Source organism: Ambystoma mexicanum, chromosome 10 (assembly GCF_040938575.1).
Source record: "Ambystoma mexicanum isolate Mex_15411 chromosome 10, UKY_AmexF1_1, whole genome shotgun sequence".
NCBI classification, from domain to species: Eukaryota; Metazoa; Chordata; class Amphibia; order Caudata; family Ambystomatidae; genus Ambystoma; species Ambystoma mexicanum.
In genome coordinates this window covers 974,755,159-974,773,465 of record NC_090932.1, presented here as the reverse complement: position 1 = coordinate 974,773,465, position 18,307 = coordinate 974,755,159, and positions in this window count along the sequence as shown.

The window sequence follows — 18,307 nt, the reverse complement described above, 5'->3', positions numbered from 1 at the left end:
TGAAAAGGCCAGTAGGGAGCATTTTCATATCCAAGTCCAAGGCTCTATTCACTAAGAATGTGAAGGTAATGACATGTATTCTATCATGCATACACTACGGAAAGATATTCAGTATTGCCCCCAATCAACCACATACACCTGAAATGCATGATCGCATGCAAGACATTCTTCCTTAAAGTTTCAGCTCTCTCTCTCACATGTTGCACTAATGGATGGACCGCACGCAAACAAAATGCCCATTTACTCGGTTCCGCGCAGACTAGAAGGGGTGTTATTGCAGAGAGATGTGCAAGTTGAAATAGAGCAAAGGAAACAAATTGGCCTAGTGCATAAAAAAAGTAAAACATTATTTCAATGCGTTTCTGCACCAGAGCAAATTGTGCACTAGACACTCATATCTTTGTTTTTGCTCTGGACCTCATTTTCACTGTGTCTGCCAAGTTACACCATATCCTTTTATGAATCTGATGCAGTCAAAAAGGACTTTTTTTCTTTTGGCGAATTCCAGGGTGAATTGTATTTTTTGATTATTATTTTAGGTCAGTTGTCTGCACTGTACAAATACTGCTATCTTGACTGCTAGAGATAGAGAAGTGCAGATTCTTGAGAAAAGCAACACACCAGCTGCATCGCTCCTGGACAATAGGATCCTGGTAGAAGAATAGGGCATACTATAGACCCTAAGCTTCAGTGACTGAAATGCTCGGACTTAAAATTAAGATTCCATATCAAAATCTGTCTATTGAAACCTACCCAATCCAATGAAAATTAAACTAACCTTGAAGCACAGCCAATACTTGTAATAGTGATAATATACTCTCCTGATGAGCCCCCTGACTTTTAAGAGACTTTTAAGAGGGTGAAACACGTGTAGAGAGTACATGAAAATACAATCTAAAGGCGTTTCAATGAAAATAAAGAGTAAACATGTACACATAAAATATTGTGTCATTGAACTAATTTGGCTCTCACCTTGAAACTGTACATCAGATTTTCAGTTTGGCGCAAAGAGGATAATACTATTCTCAACAAGTTACACCATATTCTGATGGACTGGGAAAGGTGAGTGCATACAATCGCAAAGTAACGATAAAAAGCCAAGATTAACATGCACGTTGCCCCTATGTTTGTGTTTGCATCTGTTTTGCCTGGGAGATGCGTAACAAGCAAAGCAAACTTACAATTGCTCTTCTTGGTGACCATGCAGGGAAGGCTTGTTATGCTTCTGAAGAGGCAATGCCTTTGATTAAGTAAGATGTATTACATTCTTTTCTCCACTCAGTGCCTGATTCATGGAACTTTTAGCGTGGTGCAAAGTGACTTTGCACTGCCAATCAACACCCTGATTCAAAAAAGCGGTGCAAACGGTATGGTTGCAGTGCAAAGTGATTCTTTGAACCACACTAAATGGGCAAATTTGCAGTACAAAGAGTACTTTTGCTGTGCAAAGTGATTTGCACTGCATAAATACACTTTGCATGGCTCTGATAATCAGGTGTTTGTGGGCAGTGCAAACAGTTCCATGAATCAGGCCCTCAATGTTGGCTACACAACAACCCTCCCATCGGATGGTCACCTTAAGAACTAAAATCCTCATTGTTTACAACATCCATATACAGATTTGAAAAGAAAGCACTAGTAACCTCTTTTTGAGGATTCAAGATAGCAGCCGTTCTCGTTTTATTCGAAAACGTTTTAGATGTCACTTCAGCGCTGGTGTACAATTGCCCGCATATTGCCCTACAAGCACAAGTGCAATTCATCAACAGAATATGGCCTTTTGGCTAAACCTGTGCCGATCGGCCCTGTAAGCAGTAGCTAGGGAAGCACAGCTTATGTTTCCTGCCTCAAAGATGGGTGTAAAGAGCAAAACGCCTGCAAAATACTGAAGTGCCCTGCTTCAGAATTGTATCTGAATATATTTCAAAATGCTTAAAATTGTCTCTCTTATGAGTATGCGTTTTGCATTGAAACACGCATTTGCCCCCATCAGAATGATGCCCTCAGTTCCAGTTATTTGCCCTGGTGCAAAAATGCATTGAAAGAAAATATTTGATGTACTAGGGCAATTTCTGACATTGCAAATTGTGCCGCTGTTCTGTAATATTTGGTATCCCATACGGATCCGGTATCCCCTGGTCTTCGGCTGTCTTTGGCTCATTGCTGATTGGCTGCATTAAGTCTGAGCAGTGTCCCCTCTTCCGAGCTGTCACAGACATAAGCAGCAGAGCACCGCGCGAGCGGCCTCCATTGCTAAACACGGTTCATTCTGAGAGAAAACTTTGCATTAAAACGCGAGGCTGTCTTTGAGGAAGCCGCTGATGTAAAGCTTTCCCTCAGAATAATACACAGTGATTAATCTATACCCACAACGGAATGAAGCCTGGCATTACATAAACTTTAACTTGTCATTAAAATACGAGGCTTCGACTGAAGCCATTAATGACTCCTTACAGTTCATGAAATGTCGAGCTGCGCTTTGTGGTAATAACAAGAGAGTTACATCTTATGAAAAGCCTCCCTATATTGTCCTGTCAGTGGAGTATCCAACATTGCAAGACGTGGTGGGGGGCAATTCCAGGTTGTCTCATTCGCGCCCACAAACCACCCACCCCTGCCCCAAGCAATTTTTTTTGTAACATTACAAGTGGCATCTCGCATTTTAACACAACAATCAGAATCATTACAGATGCAGGGAACTCATCTATTAGAGCTCCGTCCAGGCGCTCTGGGGCAAAATACATGCACATCTCCTAATTTGCATATGGTTTGTACCAACAAACATTACTTCACAGAAAGCACATGCAAGGAGCATCATCAGTCTTTGATACTTGGAGGCGCCATGCAACTGACTTTAGAATAAGTTGTCATAAGTAAACCAAGTAGCAAATAATGTTGTGGTGCTAAATACCTAAATTGCAATGTTATATATGGAGCAAGTCAGGCTTTCAAAAAAAAATAACAGCATGATATATTAAAGCTTTGAAGTGAATCACTTACAGAGCTGCAGATAAGACACCGTCTGTTTACATGATCTGCCCAGGATCACACACTGGTTAAATGGTGAAACCGGGATGTGGACAATTTAAACAACTGAGCACATCTTCACAGTTTTAGTTTATATAGATATTTATTAATATTTCATTTTGCATTTCATGTGCTTAAATAATTATTTTTTAGCAATGCCTTGGAAGCAAAGCACATTACATAAGAAACTACCCTTTCATTATTAACTTTAACTATACATCATTATAGAAATATGTTGAGCAATAAGAGGATGGATTTGGTTTTATTGTCCCCATCCTGCATGTAAAGTCACAATAGCATCATGCAGATTAATGTGAGCCTAACAAATACCCCTTGAGTAAAGCCATAGTCATTATTTCATAAAGTCTGAAGCATTATGCAACCGTCTCACACCTGATCACTCCCTCCCATGCACATTTCTAAAGGGACAAACGTGCCTGCTAATAGTACCCCCTCCCTCTCAGCAGTGCTTAATGGCTCACATTGAAATGCTCTGTTGACACAGAGCAACTTGCAAGCCCCTCTGCTGCTGCCTGGAGCTCCTTGGGACATTGTCCTGGCAGAGGTTTCGGAAAGGGTAAGGTATCCTGCTGCCAGGACAATTACTGTGCTGAGCAGGAATTACTCAGCACACATTGTCCTGCCAAGGGGACACCTTTCCCGTTGGGCACCCTCATTGAGGTGCCGAACAGGAGAGGTGGCCCACTGACGAAAGTCCCGGTCAGGCTCTCAAAAGAGCCTGTGGGGTGGCAGCGTGCCTCCCCAGCCCCCACTCGGTACGCCACTGTGTCCAGGTGTTCTCCAGCCGATCAAGATATGAAGCTTTACAGTCCCTGGTGCCACATCTATGAGTTCATGAACCACCCTTGTGCATTTCACCCATCCTCCTGATTGAAGGGCTTTAACACACCGCATAAGACTTCCTCCATTAGGTTCTTCACTTTTTTTGTCAAAATGTTATATTCAAGAAAGAGCGTGAATAGTAATTTCAACAAAGTGATACATCCTCATCATATACCGCCACCGATTCCTTACATAAATCAAGAAATGTAACCTTTCAAATAAAATTTTCCATCAAAGAGGCACTAATAAAAACAACCACAAACATAAGGAAAGTTGGTGGGTGCAAGGTGTGTTTGTGACAGACAGCAAAAGGAACATCGACAAGACAGAGCACACTGATACATCAAGCATTAGCAATGAGAACAGTTTGGGCTTTTTTGTAGGCATGGCAAAGGCACTTGTCAGGCACAGTCATATTGGTATTAACTGCCCATTGTTAGTTGCAGGTGCAAAATGGTGGCAGTACCTGGGCATCTAAGCAGTGCCCGGCAAGTTCCTAATATTATACACAATCCAAAACTGTTGGCTTTGCCAATGCTTCTGCTTAACAGGACTTCAATGAAATGAACACAGAGTGCCTATAAATTAAGTGGCTGAATGCAGACCTGGCTTCAGCATTTTTATTACACCAGTAGCGTGTTTACAACAGCAATTAAGTCTGCAATCTGTGTCAAACAACATCTACAAGCTGTGTGGCCCTCCTCATATGCCGACACCTGAAGGGTTTCTGTCAAAGAGGCTGATACCTTAAAAGTAGGTACTGGGACAAGGAAGAGGAACATGGAGGTAATATGCCTGAGAGATATGTGTAGAAATGAGCATTTCTACACATAAAGTTGACTTACGACTGTGCCAGCCCGGTAACAGCAGTGCTGGTAAGCCTACCGGCACTGTTGTTACCGGACCGGCAAGTACGACTCTGCGGGCAGGTGCCGTCCCGCCCGCAGAGTTTCACGGAAGCAACAAAACCATTATTAACGGTGACGTTGCTTCCGCGGTCCCCATTCCCATTGAGTCTTATTGGACTCAATGGGAATGGGGACAAACAGAATTACCGGCGCTTGATTTCCCGGCCACCGGGGGTGTAATACCTCTGTGTTACCAGGAAATCAGGTACTGGTAATTTTTGTCGGGTCTGGTGGCAACCCACCGGTTTTACCGGCAGGGTTACCGCCAGACCTGTAATGAGGCCCATAGTCTTGTAATTGTTAACAAGATACAGTATTATTTTTCATAAAGTACCTATGCTGCTATCACACCTGGCTGGTGTGCATAGTGTAGTTCGCTCCACAAGCAGGAGAGCCCCATGGGAGCAACCTCTCTGCCTGCTGCTCTCTGCTTTTCTGTGCAGCGCCCTGCGACACCCTTACAGGCCTCCTCAACCACGAGCGGCGTGCCCTTGTGGCGTGGGTCAGAGCGATGTGGGCAACATAGCATCCTGTGCAGAAACATCAACACAGTAGGCATACATGTTGTGCTTCTCACCCCTTACAGCATCTGCAGGTAAGAGGCCCTCAATTCCGAACACAAGTGGGATACTGCTTTGTTGCATGGGTGCAGCAGACACGCATTATGTTGCCTCCCTTTCACAATGGCCTGGGCTCAGACCCTGAGTCAGGAGATAAGTGAGATGTTGTGCTTCTGCAAAGTGCCACCTCTTCTCGCCTGCATGTCCTTTGGTCTCACGTCTTTAGTTCAGAAGATGTGCATGAGTGGAGGACTGTACTGATGTATTCCTCTTTTGTGCAGATCAATACAGAAGCCCTGCCGGATTACTTGTCAGTGAGTAGGATTAATACAGCCTTCCCTTTCAAAACCCACTGTCACAAGCTTGTTAAAGCATGCTGGCTGCTTCTAGTGCAGTTCTTGGTGTAATCCCCTGGTTTAGCAAAGTCCGCCATACCAGATGATACTCTTAGAAATTGGAACTGTTACTATATCATCAACCTTGCGGCCGTGGAAGCTGCCAATGTTGTCAACGTTGTGAGGCCTCATTAGAATATGTTTCACCTTGAAAATATTTGAAATAAATAAAATAAAAATGGTAGCTACTCCTGCTCATATGGAGATCACGGTAGCAAGTGTATTAATCCTCTCCACAGCAATATTACCAGTCTAGCTATCTTATAGGCTGTGTATATCAAACATTTGTTAAGAAAGAGATGCATACAGCAGGCGCAGGCAGCATGTAAAACAGATTAATTGTCATGCATATTAAAGCCATTCAAGGGTGTCTTAGTGATTGTTTGTGTTCCACAGATGGGGATTATATTTGTAACATGTGTTTATCCCTTCCATGATGATTTTCAGGATGCCATATTAGGTCCTGGAATGATAAGTGTTTGTCTTTATCTCTCTCTACCTGTCTCTCTCACACAATCTTTGACAAAACCAACTGCATAAACTAAATGTACTCTTGCCACTTCAATAGTACACCTTGACCATTAACCTCATATAATTTCAAGGTCTTTCATAGACCGTGAAAGTATAAAATGTGCAGTCTGGAGGTGATCCTCAGATCTCTGTGGTGGGGACTCAACCCACAGAACAATCTTACTGGCTCAACAGATGGCTATAGTCGGCCATGGTCGACAATCGCTGTCCATGAACGGTGATGTTTGGCAATGGTTAGCTATGATTGGGGATGATGGGCCATGGCTGGCAATGATTGACATGGGGATAGGCAACCGTGGTTGGTTTGGACGCTGGCGAAATTCAGCAATGTCCAACTGTGTTTGGCAATGGTCGCCTGCTGTCTGATCCTAAAAATTGTTTGGTAATTTGAATAATGCAAAATGCAAAACCTTTTAACTGCAGATAACCAAGACAAAAGACAGTTCAGCCAAACAAAAGGCAGATTCTATATCTGTCTCTGCCAAGCCTTATGTCATGCTTTTGCCTAATTGGTGCTTATCTGATCAGGTTTCATTTTGGAAACGCTTTCAAATTGCGTCCCGATCCAAGATGGTGCCCAGATGCTCTTGCCACATGGTGACATCATCTCGTTCACGTGCTCGGCAACATCTGATACCCGGAAATATATAGAGGTAATTCAGAAGGCTTCTCGCATTGCAATTGTTTTGTATTGTGGAGCGCTAGTTTGCCTACTCTCAGCACCTTGATTTTTTTCCCCCTCAAGGTTTTTTTCCCCCTGGGACCTGGCTCTCAGGGTAGCCGTAGTGCTTACCTGATATCCTCTAATCGGGTTACATGGTGGTTACCTGAAAGGACAGGCCTTACCTCTTCCCAGCAAAGGAGTCAAGAAGCAAAGAGGTAAGGGCTGAACTTGACACCTTATCTCGTAGTCATCATTTGGGCATTAATTTTGACTCACATGCAGAGGGGAACTAAACCACAACCCCATGGAGCCAAAACATACAAATTCAAATGTAATCAGTACTGAAATAATTCTACTAAAATAAAAAGTCAAATACAAAATGAATCAAATAAGAGATAAAAGTAAGTTTGAGTCCCTGTAATATAGCCAGGGGTGTTAATGTCTCTGTTGCAGAGATATACTTGTATCCTATGGGTCCGAATTTCCCATTCCCAATTGGATTGCACAAGGGGTTAATATGCCTGCTCTGATTTGTCCGATACATGCACTGCACATACCTACCATTCTAAACAATGGAAGAGCTGTGGCCCCTGCATCCCACTCTTTATAAACTGAAAAAATATATTACGATTTGCTCCTCATAAAAACAAAATTCCCTTCTTCTGGGTGCTCCAGCATGGGAGCAGGACTTTTTTCATTTAAATAGGGCACTGCTGCTACACCAGAATGGGACAGCCTTTGAAAGACTGCCCATGCTGGTGTGGCAGTGGTGCACTATTTAAGTGATAAGCTCTCCGCTCCTACACAACAGCATGGAACTTTTCATTTAAATAGGATGTTACTGCTACACCAGTACAGGGTAGCTTCTGGAAGGCTTCCCTGAGCTGATGTGGAAGCTGTGCCCTATCACCCACCATATACAGAGGGATGCCCTGCGGCAGACCGGGCATACAACTGCCCATCTGCCTCATGGGGTAGAGCTTGATGAGGTGGGTCGTAGCAAGGTTCTGGACCGAATGGGACTTGCCTATACTTCAGAGACCTATTCTAGAATCAGTAGACGCTGCTCTAGTATTTTTGTGAGTGGTTGGGGGCTGTGCATCGGGAATGTAGCCGCTTCACTCGTGTGCTGAACAGGGACACATTGAAACAATCAGGGAGGGATCCTAGCATTCTCAGGGTCCCAAAAACAAGTATGTTTGGGCTGTAGCTGAAGACTGTGATGGGAGGCAGACCTAGTTCTCAGCTGTCAAACCCTCAGAGGAAGCCACTCCCCAGGTTATGATCAAGCTCAGTGGGACAACTTGTCAACTAACTGCCAACTCACCCTAGTTTTGGCAGAGCCTCCATTGTTTGTGATTGCCCAGATACAATTCCCTTTCACACTTTCCCTTCAACATAAAAAACATACAGTACTCACTGAGTGGCAGATTAAAGCTTGCACCCTATGCCTGTTTACCTGCTGTGAGAAACCTGAAGGTGTCACCCTGGCTAAATCCCGGAGATCTGTCGGCCAGGTGGCCAGGTCATGGCCATTGCTATTGGATCTAGTTCCTGTGGGTGGACTAGTGAGGGAGGATCACCTAGATGGGGTGTCCTCGTGGAGTGGCAGTGGGACACTGACGGGTGAGATGTGGTATCCCCCTTCCTTCAACACCTTTTCCCCATCCTCTTCCGTAGGACATTCAAAAACACTGCCCCCCCCTTTTCCGACATAAACACTTTCGCACAACATGAAAGACAATGGACTAACACCAGAGCTGTTTACCTGACTTGTCCCAATACCAGGGTCCGGCAAAAGCCAAGCAATTTATCAGAATCACACACACCTGACAACACTTTCCCTTCCCCAGAGGGATAAAAAGGGGAGCAAGAGAGCACAGAAAGCACAGTACGAGCAAGGCAGACCACACAATGAGACAGCTATCAAGACCAGGCAGTTCAAGAGGAGGAGAAAGGTGACAAACATCGAGAGGGAGATGAGAAGAGACATAACCATGCCCTTTTTAACAAAACCCAGCGAAACCTCTGCAAAAGGAATCGTAAGACCGAGGACAATAGCCCAAGTGTCCTGCAGCAGATGTCAAAGGTACACCGAGCGTATTGACGCTGATAAGCTGGATCGAGGGAGACTCCTGCTACCATGGTACCGGCCTTGACTCCAGTTGCAAAGAAAACCAAGCGGTTCATCACAGCCAGTAAGTCGTAGGGAACAGTGATAAGAACCGGGCTGTGGGGAATGAAAGTTGCAAAGTGGCAAAGTAAAAGAAGTTCAAAGAAAAATGGTAAAGGGGAGACGAGCTACAGAAGGGGACCAGCACCACGTGGGTGCTGCTTCGAAAAACTCTGGTTGTCTCTGATTGATCCTCGTCTGAGTGAAACTACAGATACCAGAAGGCCGTAGGAGAGTCGTCGAGATAGATCAAAGTGGTCATACAGGAGGTCAAGCAAAATCCCTGTACAGTCGAACGCCTTTGACCTAAGAACTATAAGAAAGCAAGGGAAGTAAGGAACAAGTTGCTTACCTGTAACTGTTGTTGTACAGCATGGGTCTGGCATGGATTCACATGCTCATGAATATTCCCCCGTCGTCAGGCTGGGAATCCTCGGTAAAGAAAAAAATCAGTTTCAGTTTCATTTCTGAACTGTCTTTCTACTAGTAACCAATCACTGGTCTCTGGATCATACTGCCCCCAACCAATGACTGCCCTCTACCTAAGCCCCCCTCTGGCAGCCATCTTCAAATTTGGTAGCACGTAAAGTGGCAGTAGGGCCAAGAGAGGAGCCGCAGAGAGGTTTGAGGGAGGGTTCGCATGTGAATCCATGCCAGACCCATGCTGGAGAACAACAGTTACAGGTAAGTAACTTGTTCCTTCTCCAGCATGGGGTCTGGCATGGATTCACATGATCATGAATACAAGAATACATAGCAGTACACACATGCACAACCAGGGGAGGTGGCAAGGCTCAACATTAAGCATTTCAACAACTCAACATTAAGCATCTCTTACCTCCTCACCAGGCTCACCTTCAGGCGAACAGGTTGCACAGCACTGCCTGGCCGACTCTGGACTCCTCCCTAGAATCCCAGTCGACGCAGTAGAATCTCGTGAAGGTGTGCGTCGACCTCCACGTAGCAGCCCTGCAGATGTCCAGCAGGGGCACACCAGACAGGAATGCCGTGGTAGTAGCGATCGCTCTGGTTGAATGGGCTCTCGGACAGCCGGGCAACGGTCGGTTTGCCAACCGGTGACAGTGCATGATGCAGCCAGAGAGCCATCTGGAAATGGAAGCCTTTGAGAGGGCCTTCCCTTGGTTCACAGGTCCAAAGTTCACAAACAGCTGTAATGTCTTCAGAAGACTCTTTGTGCGTTCCACGTAGAACTTCAGTGCTCTAGCCACATCCAGCGAGTGCAAAGTCCTCTCAGCCGGCGAAGAAGGTGACAGGAAGAAAACAGGTAACACCAAAGGCTCATTGAGATGTAAGTCCGACGGCACCTTAGGCTTGAAAGAGGGGTGCATCCTAAGCACTACCCTCGTCTCGTGGAATGTCATGTATGGAGGTTTACAGGAGAGAGCCTGCATCTCTCCCACTCATCATGTGGAGGTGATGGCTACAAGAAACGCTGACTTCCACGACAGGAACTTCAACAGTGCCGAGTGCAGAGGCTTGAATGGCGGCCCCATGAGCCTGGTCAGCACCATGTTGAGCTCCCACGCGCCTTCACCGGCGGGACCGACCGGAACAGTCCTTTCATGAACTCCTTCAGCAGGCGATGAGACCACAGAGATGACCGCCCTGGAGTTCTGGTGTAGCGGGAGATAACCGCCAGATGGATCTTGATGGAGGCATGTGTCAGCCCGCCTTGGCCAGCGATAGCAAGTCCGGCAGCACTTGAAGGGCCGCAATCCACAGAGGGTTAATCCTCTGTGCACGGCACCAGACAGAGAACCTCTTCCATTTGTGTCCATAGCACTTGAGAGTCCAGGACACCCTGGCCTTTGCAAGCACCTCCTTGCAGTCCGCCGGGATATCGACCCTCCAAACTCTAGTGCTGCAGGAGCCCGGCTGCAGGTTCAGCGATCCTTCATCGTGATGGAGGATGGCGCCTCCTTCCCTGGCGAGAAGATCCACGTCCGCCGGTAGTCTGACCAGGGGGGACGCTGACATGTCCAGAAGTTCCCGGGAACCAGATCTGCCTCGGCCACACCGAGGATCATCCTGCACGGGGAACGTCTGAGTTCACTGATAAGTCGCAGCAGGTACGGCAACGGAGGGAACGCATACAGGAACAGGCCGTCCCAGGGGAATGAGAAGGCATCGCCCAGCCGGCCGCGCCTGCACCGACCCCACCCCACCATCCGGGGGCACGGGGCTTAGGGAAGGTGGCAAGCCCCCCTCCTTGTGCCCTGGAGGTGGCCTGCAGCCTCTCTTCCCCCACCACCTCGACGCCGGCCCGGGGCCGAGGACATCTGATCGGCCGAGCTGACCGGGAAAGGTGAGAAGAGGGCGCTCCCGCTCAGCCCGCACACCCCACGTGAGTGTCCCGTGCACCCCGCGGCGCGGCGGGATGGAGACCCTCATGGAGAGGGCCATTTTGCGACAAAAGCTTGGCTTAGAGGATGACTTTCAATAGATCGCAGCGAGGTAGCTGCTCAGCTACTTACAAAACCCTGACTCAGAATCAGGTCATCTACGAATGATTTAGCACCAGGTTCCCCATGAACATGAGGTGCACTAAGGGCGAGAGAGGTGGCCCCCTTCTGGCCACACTCCCGTCCCGATGCGAGCGGCTCTACGCACCGGCCCAGAGGCCGGCTATCCTAGGCCAACCGAGACTCCACAGCGCTGCGGTATCGTGGGCGTTCAGTCATAATCCCACAGATGGTAGCTTCGCCCCATTGGCTCCTCATCCAAGCACATACACCAAATGTCTGAACCTGCGGTTCCTCTCGTACTGAGCAGGATTACTATTGCAACAACACATCATCAGTAGGGTAAAACTAACCTGTTATTTTACTCACCCTAGAAGGCAAGAGACTTTTTGAAGATAAAAGAGACTTGGCCATCAAGGCTCCTGATAAGCTAAAACAGAACTGTCGTCTCATGCTGGGAGAGCTCGAGACTGTGCTGTGCTCCAAGATCCCACCTTACCCTGTGCTCAAAACGTGGGGAAGGAAGATTCAGGCTACCATATCATGACATATTATTTGTGGAACACTTCTTTCTTTTTTTGAAAACTATCCCACACCCTTTTGTATTAGTTGGAAGGCTTGGCAATAGGTTCTTAGTATAGGCCCTTTTTCATTTGACACAATGCCACTAGGACTGCCTTATATCCATTTGATGGTCGGCGCTTGCTCCTGTCTTAGATTTAGGTTTAGAATAGTCATTTTTCCAACCTGCATACACTTTATTAAACATCCTTGAACTGCGATCATTTGTGTCTGTCTTTACTGTTGCCACCATGAGTTCCTTACACCGCCCTCCCCCTTTTTCTATCTGCCCCCTCATCCACAGAACTTCCTGACAAGAGTTTATATCTGCCAACTAGATTTGTGCCACCACACATAGTGCTATGGGTCTATAGGAGGCACAATTAGTGGGGTCTTTCCTGGGCTTCAGGATTAGCGTAATCATGGCTTCACCAAAAAAGGAGGGAGGGAGCTTTGCCGGAAAGCTTCTTGCCAGACTTTCAACAAGTGCATGGACACTTTAGGACTAAATTCATAAAAAAATACAGCCGTTAGACCATCCGATACCAGGACCTTTGAGGTGGCTAGCGCTGCAATGGCATTCATTATATCCTTTTCCGTGATTGGGGCATTTAAGAGTATAGGGTGCTCTGATTTAACTTGTGCATTGGTATATTGCATAGGTTTGCTTTGAGTTCCATAGGGAATTGTGTATTCTTCCTAGCATACAGTGTCTTGCTAGAGTATGAAACATATACACTGTCACTCAGATCTGACATAAGTGTCCCTTCATCGTTCAATATGGTCGCTATGTTGGTAGGCCCCTGTTCAGAATGCAAAACAAAAGAGGTGATGGCTGGAAGGTTTAGAATTAATCTTAACTACTGGCATTACTCAGCGCAACCCTCCAGGCCATTGGTCTTTGTCTGCCAAGCCATTACAAAAGGGGAAACACCATATGCAAATCAGGCTTGGTCCCACCCCAAAAGGGGCAGTCTAGCCTGAACTACTAGTTCGCATCCCTTCTGTATGAGACCACAAGCATCCACAAACATGTTTTGGTTTTGTTAGGCCTCATCAGTGAGGAGTTGCTTGGGTCTCTCGGCCCAGCAGTCACGGGGCCCATGCCTGGGCATACCCGTCCCACTCGTGGTTACTACAGCAAAACAAAAGAGGTGATGGCTCTTTCAGAACACAACAGTAAGGCTAGTAAGCGGCAGGTCTTCGGTCCTCTCCATATTTCTGGTCTGTATCTGGGCTGAAACTAATTTCACCTCCTGATCTGCCAGTGAGCGGAATTGGTCCAGTTGAACTTTTATAGATGGAAGCAGGATGTTATTGCTGTACCTTATCCATTTCAATCTCAAGTTGTCTGATCTCTACCTCGTTGAAACTCCTCCTTATGGCCTTATGGACTCCATTATCTATGCCTATGCAACATGAAGATAAACCTTGACTGTGTCCCAGATAGTAGATATTCAGGGGGACCAAGCCAATATTAGTTTTAAAAAAAGGTTTTAATAACCACGTTGATGTCACTTTTAAATGCTACATTCGACAGTGCATTCAATTTAAAATGCCAGAGAAGTTGTTCAATCACATTCTCCTCAAGAAGAAATGTCCACAATAAGCGGGGGTGTTCTGATAGAGGCCTAAGGAGCAGAATACACTCCTGAGACATATGTAACAGTCCCGTCCCGATTAAGATACATTCAATCCGTGACTGCATTTCATGGACTGAAGAGTAATATGAATATTCCCCATCACTTGGATGGAGTGTCCTCCACAGGTCTAAGAGCTCAAAATCATACATGCCCTTGTGAATTTCCTGTGCAGACAATGAAACAGCTCTAGCAAATCTGCTGGATCTACCTAGGGAGGTACTTAAAATGGTGTTGAAATCTCCAGCCTTATAAACTAGGTATGAAGATGATTAGCACTTTTACTGCTGTTTTTGCTGCCTATGCTCATGTGAGGTGGAGGAGGAGGAGCATTTAACCCTAACACAAGAGCAGAGCCTGGCGTGGAGGTGAAGTTGAGGCACAAGTGATTATTGGTGGGGGACTGCCAGCCTTTTCAGTCTGTTTTTTCTGTCAATGCTCATGTGAGGTGGAGGAGGAGGAGCATTTAACCCGAACACGAGCGCGGAATGCTCCACTGAGTTGAATTAGAGGCACAAGTGGTTATTGGTGGTTCGTGGTGGAGTGGCATGCAGGGGGTTATTCCAGTCACCAAGGTCTGCAAGTAAGTCATTGGCCGACCTCCATTGGTAGCCCGGGTTTCCTCACCCAGCTGCACTTTGTTACTTCCGCATGCTAGTGGAGTGTGGAAAACCTGTAACCCGAAAGCGGGAAAATGAAAGCTGGACTGTTGAAAAACTGTACGTGAATATATTTGCACTCCCCTCCACTTTTGCCTGCTACTCTACGTCCAGCCAACTGAGTGGCTATTTACTTATTCCGGCAATTGAATAACGAGGAGTGTGCCAAGCTAGAATCCCTCCCAAGAGCCATGCTACTGGTTGAGTATTGATTTGCTGCCGAAATCTATCGCTATCCAATGCCTCTGACTGTTTCAAGTCCCCCTTCTCTGGGTCTCTGGAGGTTTTTCATGAGGACTGGCTGCCGGTGGCCATCTGTAACTGTGGGTGTTGTGGCTGCCTTTGGAGCCGAATAGTCCTTACGAAGCTATCAATTCAGGGTGGCGGGTGGCTGTATTTGTCCCGCAGACAGTTGTGGTCCTCTGTGGCCAACAACCCATTACCATTTGTTTCTTATGCACTGGCGCATGCCGGAAGGTCCCACTGTATAGTCACCATTTAGACATTGATGTTTTAGCGGTATGTTTACTATTTTTATAATGGCTCAATTTTACTGTTCTTAGGTGCATTTCCACCATGGTGAAAAGAAAAGCAAGAGATGATCGGAGAATGGGGGCGCTGACAGAAAGGGAAAAAAAACGAAGCAAATTAAAACGGCCCAGGAGCTTGCCAAGGTTAAGCCCCATCTTTTGCAACGCTCCCTTGATTTGTATTTGGAAGACATGGCCAGCAAAATAGTGAATCGCATTACTGTTACTGGAAAAGCCACATGGGATGCTATTTCAGGTTCAGGAGGGAATCCCAAAGGTAGCACCACTGAAAAAAATAGTTGTATTGAGGGGATGGGGGCCTTAGGGGGCACAGTGGTTCAGGCAATGGCTCCACAGGAGCAGTTGCTTGCGGTGTGTATGCCTCAGGATCCTCTGCACCCTGGTATGGAGGCAGATAAGGAAGTGGAAGGGGAAGGGGTGAGACTAGGGATGGGCGACCGGATGGTCAGTGTTAGAGGTTACAGTTTATCATATTAGAAGTTATTATATTTAAATGTCTATGTATTGATGGGGTTGTGTGTGCAATACATCTCATTCATAACTTGGTTACTGTTGTCATAATATGTTCACTGACATCGCCTCCTGGAATGTGGAGTCTCAGCATCTGGGGACTCCACATTCCATTAGGTCAGTTGAGAAGATTTCCCCTGGCTGGGGGTCTTGCTGTTACTAACTCAATAAAGAGTTAATTATAACTGCGCTGTGTGGACTGTAAGGATATTTGGCATGTTACAACACAGAGTACAGCACTACTGCACAGGTAGCAAACAGCACAGAGTACAGCACTACTGCACAGGTAGCACATTTTTTTTTTGCAGCACCACGACAAGGGTGCGGTGCATTGCTATATGTGTTACCAGATTAACAAGGAAAGACAGGCCATTCAGTCAAAAACGATTTTAACATATAAGATGCAAGTCTATTTTTACAGTTAAAAGCACACGTGCACATTCAAAAATGCACACTATTTTTCACCTGAAATGCCTATGGTGCGAGAGACACATTTGAAAATAATAACTAACATTACTTATAACTAACCTGACTAATGAAACATAATCCACTAATAAAAATGTGTCTCCACTGCAGAATTAGGCATATTCTGAAAGTGAACTTTTAAACGCACATCCATTTTTTTTTTTTTTCTTCTCTGCTGCCCTGTCCACATAATTACAGGAAGCAAAAGAGCTCGAAAGAACAGGAAATCAGTCGGTTACAAAGTATTACTATAAAAATGAGCCATTGTGTAGAGAAGGAGGAGATGGCATGATTGATTCTGATTGGAGCAGCGTCATAGCAAGTATCATGCTAGAGGGAGTGATCAGAGTTTTGCTGGGGGGAGTTGGAGGAGAGAGAAAGGCAGTCAAGATTTGGCAGAGATAGGAGGAAGACCTTTTCCTGGTTGGAGCATTCCTATCTGCAAAAGCTGAGAATTCCAGGCAATGACCCCGGTTTGAGAAGGCAGGCGTTCCTTTTTACTGGGGTTAATCTTCAAGGGAGCCACATTCAGAAAGAGAACAGCCAAAGAAAACTCTGAACAGATAAGGTAATTACATAAGTGTGGGAGCTGAGTGTGTACGAGACGATAATGTTCAGTCAGAGTAGGAAAGGGGATTCCGGTGCCTTAATCACACGTTAATGTTGCAAATGGTGTTCTGTTCTCCGCCAAGTTTTTTTTTCAGAGTATTACAGACAATGCTGTTAATGTGTTGTTTTATTTATTTCTGTAAAGAGTGAGATTGTGTTTAAATGCAACTTTTATAATACAGAAAAATACTTGAAAGCAGACAGGTGGTATATCTTCTGTTTACCAATACAGTGCTGATGATGAGGGGAGATTTTTAAACAATACAATTGTCATTTTAAGACAGATGTGTGCATGACATATTCAGTATGGATAGTTGAGAGTGATTGTTTGTAGCATAGCTCGTTGGAGGTACATGAGCCAATGGGAAGAGAGACTCTCTGAACATAGTTCCCTACCGTATATAAGGTAGTGGAAATGACCACAAAATTACCACATATAGCTCTCTGTCGTAAATAAGTCAGTGAGATCGCCCATGGTGGCACACTAACACTAACACTGAAAATGTGGTATTCCTAAAATGTAGGTCTGAGGTCTCTCTAGTGATTACACGAAAAATCTAAGCAAAGATAAGGGATTCTGGACATTGGGGCCACAAATAAAACAAGGGAATTATGCTCACCAAAATACCACCAACCACGCATACCAACCACGCATACCAAATATGAATGTCTGGGTGCTGAAATAATGCATGTCCACTGTATTATTGTTGTACAGGGCCCAATCTGAATACGAGGAGTGATTATTGCTAAGTTATTTTTCGGCGGTAATAAAATACCGTCAGGCCCCAAATCTCCACAAAATACCCTACAGGACCCATCATTATGTGTTTTACCAGTGAGGGGGTGTAGTAACGGATCAATTGGTGAAAAGCAATATGGGTGGGAGCCCGGAGAGGGAACTGAGTCAGGATCTAAATTCCTCCTCCAGGGGGGAGGAGGATAAGCTCTGGCTGGAATCACTTCTAGATGTAAAGCTCAAGCCCCTTTAGACCATCCTAGAGTCATTTCAGATGTTTAAGTCTGGGGTAATGAACGCACTGGCTATCGTGGATAACTCAATCAGAGTTCTAACTAAAAGAGTGGCAGAAATAAGTACGGTGGGGTTGGGGCAAAGCCAAATGGTAAGATACTATCAGGGGGGGTTGAGTGGTGAGCGTCCTGGCCCGATCACTGAGGTTGGTGGGCTGGTGATGCCGGCAAAAGATAAGGCAGTAACCACACAGTTAAGCTCAGTAACTGTTCATTCAAATTTTACGGGTACTGGGAGGTCCGACTTAAGCTTTAGGACTTTCATAGGGGACACTGGGGCTAACATGGATATAGGAGGGCTGGAGAAGAGCATTTTGAATTTACTGGCTGCAGCAGCCCCTCTTATGGGTATTATCATGGGTGTACCGGGGCTCCCTAAGTGTGGATTTGAATCAACTATTTCAGTAATGAATAAAACGACCCATTGGATCAACACCAACCTGATTGGACCGAGCATTGACCCAAGCCTTATATTAATGGCAAGAAGGGTAGGAAGAGTAGGCCAAAAACCCAAATGTATGAAGGGGGACTGCATAGTGGTTTCCTTCTCGGATGCAATGATGGTTTGTTATTTGGTAAACTCTAATTTATCCAGAGGCCTAAAACCAAACAGCTACAGTCTCCATAGTAGGCTGGTCTCTCAGGATTTGTTTTACGGTTGTACAGGGAGGGTGGCTGATTCAGGGAACCGCTTGGGCA